Source organism: Temnothorax nylanderi, unplaced genomic scaffold, assembly GCF_030848795.1.
Source record: "Temnothorax nylanderi isolate EJ_2023f unplaced genomic scaffold, tnyl_v1.0 TNYL_tig0848_pilon, whole genome shotgun sequence".
Taxonomy (NCBI): Eukaryota; Metazoa; Arthropoda; class Insecta; order Hymenoptera; family Formicidae; genus Temnothorax; species Temnothorax nylanderi.
In genome coordinates, this window is record NW_027249910.1 from 36000 (window position 1) to 43408 (window position 7409).

Here is a 7409-nt window from a genome sequence, read left to right on the forward strand (position 1 = left end):
TGTTACGTACACATACCAAAGGAGGCAAGAACAAAGTGGGAATTGAATTCACTGAAATGTCTCATAATCGGTTACAGCGAAGGGAACAAGGCTTATAGGGTCTACGACCCAATAGGTAAGAGAGTACTTATTCGCAGAGATGTAATCTTTAATGAATTTCCACAGCCACACCTCGTGACAGAAATTACCATGCCAAAGGAAGGGCAGTTGCAATTTCCAGAAAATAAACAATCTTTGAAAAATGATGAGATGTTAACAGAACCAATGAACAAGGCTGACAAGAAGCCGTCAACAAACGAAAACAGGTATAGGAATCCACGACTGCCTATTCCGAGGGACCCGTATCCCAAAAGAACTACTTCGAAGTCGACGTCGGATGACACTGAGATCGAAAGAACGGCTATTGCTGAGACATTTATGGTGAGTACTGATCCAGTCAACATTGAGGAAGCTGTAGAAGCTGAGGATTCAAGCAAGTGGATAGAGGCAATAAATGCAGAGCTCGGCTCATTAGAAAAGAATAAGACTTGGATACTAGTTCCTAGGCCAAAAGACAAAAATGTAATTACGAATCGCTGGGTATTTAAAAAGAAACTCAAGGCCGATGGTCAAGTCGATGTCTACAAAACCAGACTGGTAGCCAGAGGATGTTCACAGAAACAAGGCATAGACTACACAGAAACTTTTGCACCAGTTGTCAGGTTCAGTTCAGTACGAACTCTATTATCCATCGCAGCGGCTTCAAACATGGAGATCTACCAATTCGACGTGAAGACGGCATTCTTACATGGCGACCTCGAAGAAGAGATTTACATGGAGCAACCCAGTGGATTTGAAGAAGACGATAGAGTATGCCTGTTAGTGAAGAGCTTATATGGACTTAAGCAAGCATCACGTCAGTGGAATAAGAGGATAAAAGACTATCTATTGAAACGCGGTTTCCAACAATCGCAAGCCGATCCGTGCGTATTTTATAAGGTGTTAGAGACAGGTAAAAGACTATTTTTAGCCATATACGTGGATGACGGTCTGTTATGTGGTGATGATATGTCTGTAATGCACGATTTATTGAAAGAATTACATAGAAACTTTAGCATAGTTTTTTCAAAGGCAGAATATTTTGTTGGATTACAGATCGAGAGAAGTCGAGATGAAGGAAATATAAAAATTCATCAGAGTGCATATGCGAATGAAATTTTAAAACGATTTAATCACGAAAAGTGCAATCCGGTCTCCACTCCTGCAACACATACACATTGCACACATAATATTATTGCGCACATAAAATAAGAAAATCATATTAGCACATTGCACACATACACTTTGCACACATAACGTTATTGCGAACATACACTTTGCACATATGACATTATTGCGCACATACACATTGCACACATAATATTATTGCGCACATAAAATAAGAAAATCATATTAACACTTTGCACACATCAAGATGATGGAGACATAGTTACACGTTTGCTGCAAGAGAATACAGATCTAAAAGCTGCATTGAAAGCAGAAATGAAACGAAATAATCAACCTGGAGAAGAGAGGGATTATATCAACAGTCTCCAAGAATGTCTGCAAAAAATTGAAGAAAAAGTAAAAAAAATGCAAGACAAATTTGAACAGAAATTGGACAGTGTAAAAAAGGTGAACTTGGAGAAATTGGTAGAGTTGGAGAGGAAAATGGCAAATGTAAAGGACTCGATAAGTAAGTCCCCACTGCCTAACCCACAGTATGTGCAACATTGGTTAAACAGTTTGCCCGAAAATATAAATATTGAAAATTAATAAATTGACAATTACAGCAATATATTACCCGTACATTTATTGAAATACAAATACAAAAAACAATAATAATTTATAATAGATTATAATATTCAAGCACTTTTGAGTAATGCAATTGAAGATTAATTCCTAATTTATATTTTCTGTACAGCAGTAACTACCCAGACAGCACAAATATCTTAAAGACGTGTAAAAAATGTCTAAAATTTTTAGACATTATGCTGTCTGGATAGTCAAGTATACATATGTTTCTGTATTTTATTACATTGTATCTAGTTATATAGAAGTGATTGTTCGGATTGTATACTTTATTATTAATTAGTGTAGTATTAATTAGTGTAGTATCCAAGATGGCTGTAATTATAAAGTTTACTTGATTGATGATTGTGATATTTTCATGGCAGTAGGATCTGACAACTGTCAAAACCATAATTTAAAGACTACTTTTATGAGCACTATTATAAGGTGTAAGAAATATGATACATGATTGCCACAAATCTGGAAAAGTATAAGATCTGTAAAACGTGAATGTTAGATCGAGGAAACCTGGAAAAGTCAGGGTCTTTTAAAATACAAAATATGCAACAACCTTGAATATGAGTCACTTACGAAATTCACTTCAATATGCAGAGGTGAGAGTCCTTGTGCAATGTAATGCTCCACATGTTACCCCGGCAGATTTGGTTTGTTGTTTTCTACGCAATTTTCAATTGCAATGGGTTTCGTGTTCATCTTAATACATTATTTGATTAAGTTGGGCTTCGCTTTTATTTCAAGTGTGATTGTGGGCTTTTGTGTTCTCTCGCTAACTCTATTTTTTTGTTTTTATTATATTTTTATATACAGCACTGGTATCACTCTAAGGGTTTCTTGATTGATGTTCGACTATTGTCTCTTTCTGCACTTGTAAAGAATTAAGGGTTTGAGGTTATATTCTACATTAAAAAACCAGTTCAGAGCCTCGATTCTTCAGCATGTATGAATAACTTTCATATGCGTACAATGTCCTATATCCAATAAGAAAGTTTGTTTTATATAAAACACTCTCCTATTGGATATTAGTCGATGTACGCATACGAAAGTTGATCGTACATACTCAAGAATCAAGGCTCTGAGCTGTCTCATGTGTAACTTTGCATATAAAGTGATTGTGTGAAAAATACACTCTCATTAGAAATGGCTACTACTATTATCTATTCACGTTATCTGTTCATGTTATAGCAATGAGGCCACCACTGTCTTCTGCAAGTTCGGCCACCTCCACTAGTGAGGTTTTGTCAGATACAGAGGAGAAGGTGAGTTAAATGCCACTTTTGCTTTCTATTGTAATCTAATTTTTATCATTAACCGCATGTGTTCTCTCCTATATCAGGTACCCCTTGGAGATGGAATTTTCTGCTCCAAAGCAGCGTATAATGAATTAGTAAATGTGGAAGAGAGCCACGCTGACTGGGCATATGCTCTTCTCAAAGGAGTCTTCGGTAGAAAAGCGCACCTTATGAGGGTGCGAATCAACAAAAAACATACTGAGAATGAGAAGTTTCCTTCGAACTTCCTCATGGTGGCCAAGTGTGAGTAACTGTTCCACATGGATTTTTTAAATCATGCGATAATTGTAGATTGTACTTGAAGCTTAGATTCTCTCTTTTTACAGCTCTGCACCGTGATTGGCTAATAAAACAGAAGATTCAGGATGAGAGTGGACAGCTGCATTCAAAATACTCAGCCACAGAAGTGTAGAAGTACGTGAATACGCTCCCTGGTTACCTCGCGGATCGGGTATATGATATGCTGGGCCCCCGGGGCGCGAGAAAAAGAGGTGGAGACCTCAATGCCCCTGAGTGCAGGCGAAGTGGATCCACCAAGCCAAAACGCAAATATACCAGAAGAGGTCAGCCGCTGGTTGAAATACAGCAACTTCAACAACAAGTATCACATATAGTGCAGCAACGCATCAGTCAACAGCTACTCCCACCTCATCAGCAACCACTACCCGCAACAACAGCCACCGCAACAATCACCACATCAAGAACCGCCATACCAGCAACAACCATCACAGCTGTTATTACAGGAACAAGTTTCCGATTATCCTGCCGATTTCATTCAGCCATCAACATCAGGAGCAGTAGCATCAGTGACGCCAGTTTCCGATTATCCTGCCGATTTCATTCAGCCATCAACACAGGAGCAGTAGCATCAGTGACGCCAGTTTCCGATTATCCTGCCGATTTCATTCAGCCATCAACATCAGGAGCAGTAGCATCAGTGACGCCAGTTTCCGATTATCCTGCCGATTTCATTCAGCCATCAACACAGGAGCAGTAGCATCAGTGACGCCAGTTTCCGATTATCCTGCCGATTTCATTCAGCCATCAACATCAGGAGCAGTAGCATCAGTGACGCCAGTTTCCGATTATCCTGCCGATTTCATTCAGCCATCAACACAGGAGCAGTAGCATCAGTGACGCCAGTTTCCGATTATCCTGCCGATTTCATTCAGCCATCAACATCAGGAGCAGTAGCAGTGACGCCAGTGACATTTGAAAATCTTAGGTATGTACTGTTAAATTTGAGTACGTACAATTTTGTGAAATATTTTATCGATTGTCCTTAATATTTTTTTTTGTTTTCAGGAATACAGCCACATTCACCACTCTTTAAGACTCTATATATAGATTATACAGAGATATATACAGAAATATATACAGATATAATATATATAGATATATACAGAGAGATATATACATATCTCTCATACCTAGATAACATGCATGTTGCATAAGACGTCGTAAAGATATGTTAAAGATATCTTAAGATTATCTTAGTTGTCTAAAGCTACAACGACATCTATCGCAATGTTCACCGTTTAAGCGATCGTAACGCTCGTCGTAATAGCTATCGTAAGCTTATCGTATGAATTGATTAATCAGCTGAATTCAGCTGAATTCAACTCTTACGATTACGACGCTTGTCTGGCGTTACAACATAACCTAACCTGTCAGCTTTCTCGACGTGCGAAGAAAAATGTGTTTATAGATATATTGGCATTATAGATATACGGTTTACGACGGCTTCATTGCTTACGACCACGATCAAAGCGTTACGATAGATGTAGTTGTAGCTTTAAAGATATCTTTACGATGTCTTATGCAACATGCATGTTATCTGGGTAGATATGATATAGACTATATATGTATAGATATATACATTATAATGACATGCTGTTTGAATTTTTGTCTTCCAGCATTGCTATTTTTGTTTGTTGGTTATTGGTTGGTGTATTTTCATGTAATAAATGATTTTTTATCCATATAATAATTGTATTTTTATACACTAACAATTATAGTGTTTTCTACTGGGAAAACTAGTGTAACACTGGTGCACACTGAGTGTAATTTCATTGTTCCAATATAAAAATTAGTTCACATATTTTCAGTGTTTAATGTTCTACTGTGATTAATTTGACAAATTTTTGCCAGTAGAACATTAAACACTGAAAATATGTGACTTAATTTTCACATTGAAACAATGAAATTGCACTCAGTGTGCACCAGTGATGCACTAGTTTTTCCAGTAGAAAACGCTATACTAAACGCTCCCAAACCCACAGCAAACGCTGCTCTTTATGCCGTTTCTAATGACAAGAGTAAACGCCCGTTAAACGCTTAACAGAGGCTGCACGCAGTTTCCAATGATGAGACCAAACGTCTATTAAACGCTTAACACAGGATCTATAAACGTTTTAAAGAACTCTCAGTAAACGCCATACGTCAAGTAAACGCTGTGCAAACTCTCAAAAACGCTGTATACAAACGCCTTCCAAACGCTGCAGCGTTGCAATTTCCTCTCTACGAACTCTCTACTGACCGTTTTTAAATTCTCAACGAACTCTCCGCAAACGCTCACGTAAACGCCAAACAAACGTTCATGAAACTTCTCATTTTCGCCAGGGTTGGGATGGTAGGATGCTCCACTGTTAGCCAGCCACAATCGTTCATCTTCCGTGATGTTTGCTTCAGCTACACGAGCACGTGCGAATGCGTCGTCTGTTTCGTCTTCTTTTTTATCCGTACGTTTAGTCTTCGTATTCTTACTGCGTGTACCTGTCTTCTTCATTTCCTCTTTCTTCATCTTATTTTTGAACTTGCTGCATTCAAACTTTCTGTGTCCTACTTTTTTACAGTAAAAACATTGACCTTCAAACTTCTTTTTATTGAAAATCAAACGAACTTACCTGTAAGTGACGTTCGATTGTAATTATATGAGAGTCTCGTTCGAAGGGATTACACATGGTAGTACTGCTACTTCCGCTAGGCTGAGTCACAAGATTTAGAGAGTATAGAGTAAAGCTTTCTATGGTACGCGCCTGCGCACCCTCACGGCCGTTATATCTTCATAATTTTCAGAGCTATATAGACACTTGTCGATAAGAAAGGGAAAAATTCGTGATTGGGAGGGTTTTAAAGAGTGGGTTGTAATCCCTTCGAACGAGACTCTCATATAATTACAATCGAACGTCACTTACAGATAAGTTCGTTTAATTTTCAATTATATTTCAAGTCTCGTTCTCCGGGATTACACATGGTAGATGTTTAGAGTTACAAATTTACTTTGAAAAATTTTTCCACTTTCTTCTTTCTTCTTTTTTTATTATTTAGTAAAAGGAGAATTTAAAAAAAATAATAAACAATGACAAAAGAAATACACACACATATATATATATACGTATATATGTTTTAACGATCTCCTAAAACTGTTGAAGCAAACACACCTCAATCAGAAGAAATCGGTCTTTTGTAGAATCTGGCGAAGACCTCTGACTGTCCTGACCAACTGGCTGTTTTACGTATTATATTTATATCTATTCCTTTTCGATCAGCTGCCGAAGTCGCAGCGTGTCGTGTACTGTGAGCTGTGAATCGTGTGTCAATCCAGCTTGTCTAAGACACTCTTTTATCCATCTACTGACGGATTGTGAGTTTGCCGCCTGGTGAGGTTTATTTACAGTAATAAATAAATTTTTCTCACTTTTCCTCAAGTCTTTGGTTGCTGCCAAGTAACGAATAATGGCTCTTGCCACACATGCCTTTGATCTCTCTTTGAAGAAAGGCAGAAAGAACTTTGGTTGATCCACTTCTATTTTCGAAGTTTTAATTGCCTCAGTTATTGTTATCTGGACTCCTTCTTGTGAGATAGAAATATTGTTGATTTTTATTAACGCCAAAGTCTGAACTCTATGTGCGGTTGCCAATGCCATTAGAATTACTAGTTTGTAAGTCAAATGTTTTAAATCCAGAGTCTCGAGAGGTTCTAACTCTTCTGCCCATTTCAAAACTACTTCAATATCCCAAATCAAGTCATATTTCGCTTTTGTAGGTCGTAATTTGAATACACCTTTGAAGAATCGAGTCATTGTTGGATTGTTCGAGGAATCATCGAGACTGATGAGTGATATTGCTGATCTCTCGGTGTTGAGAGTACCGTAAGAGGCTCCATTGTCAAAACGTTGAGATAAACACTGTAACACAGCTTCAATACCCGCCTGGAAAGGATCCAATCTAAATTTTTTGCAAAAATTCCACCAGTTTTTTAAACCAGAATTATATTGACGTAATGTT

The 7409-nt window shown here is 37.7% G+C and overlaps 1 pseudogene; it reads left to right on the forward strand.

Moving 5' to 3' along the window:
- Positions 1 to 3011: 3011 nt before the first annotated feature.
- Positions 3012 to 4590, forward strand: LOC139785627 (uncharacterized; annotated as a pseudogene).
- The last annotated feature ends 2819 nt before the right edge of the window (positions 4591 to 7409 follow it).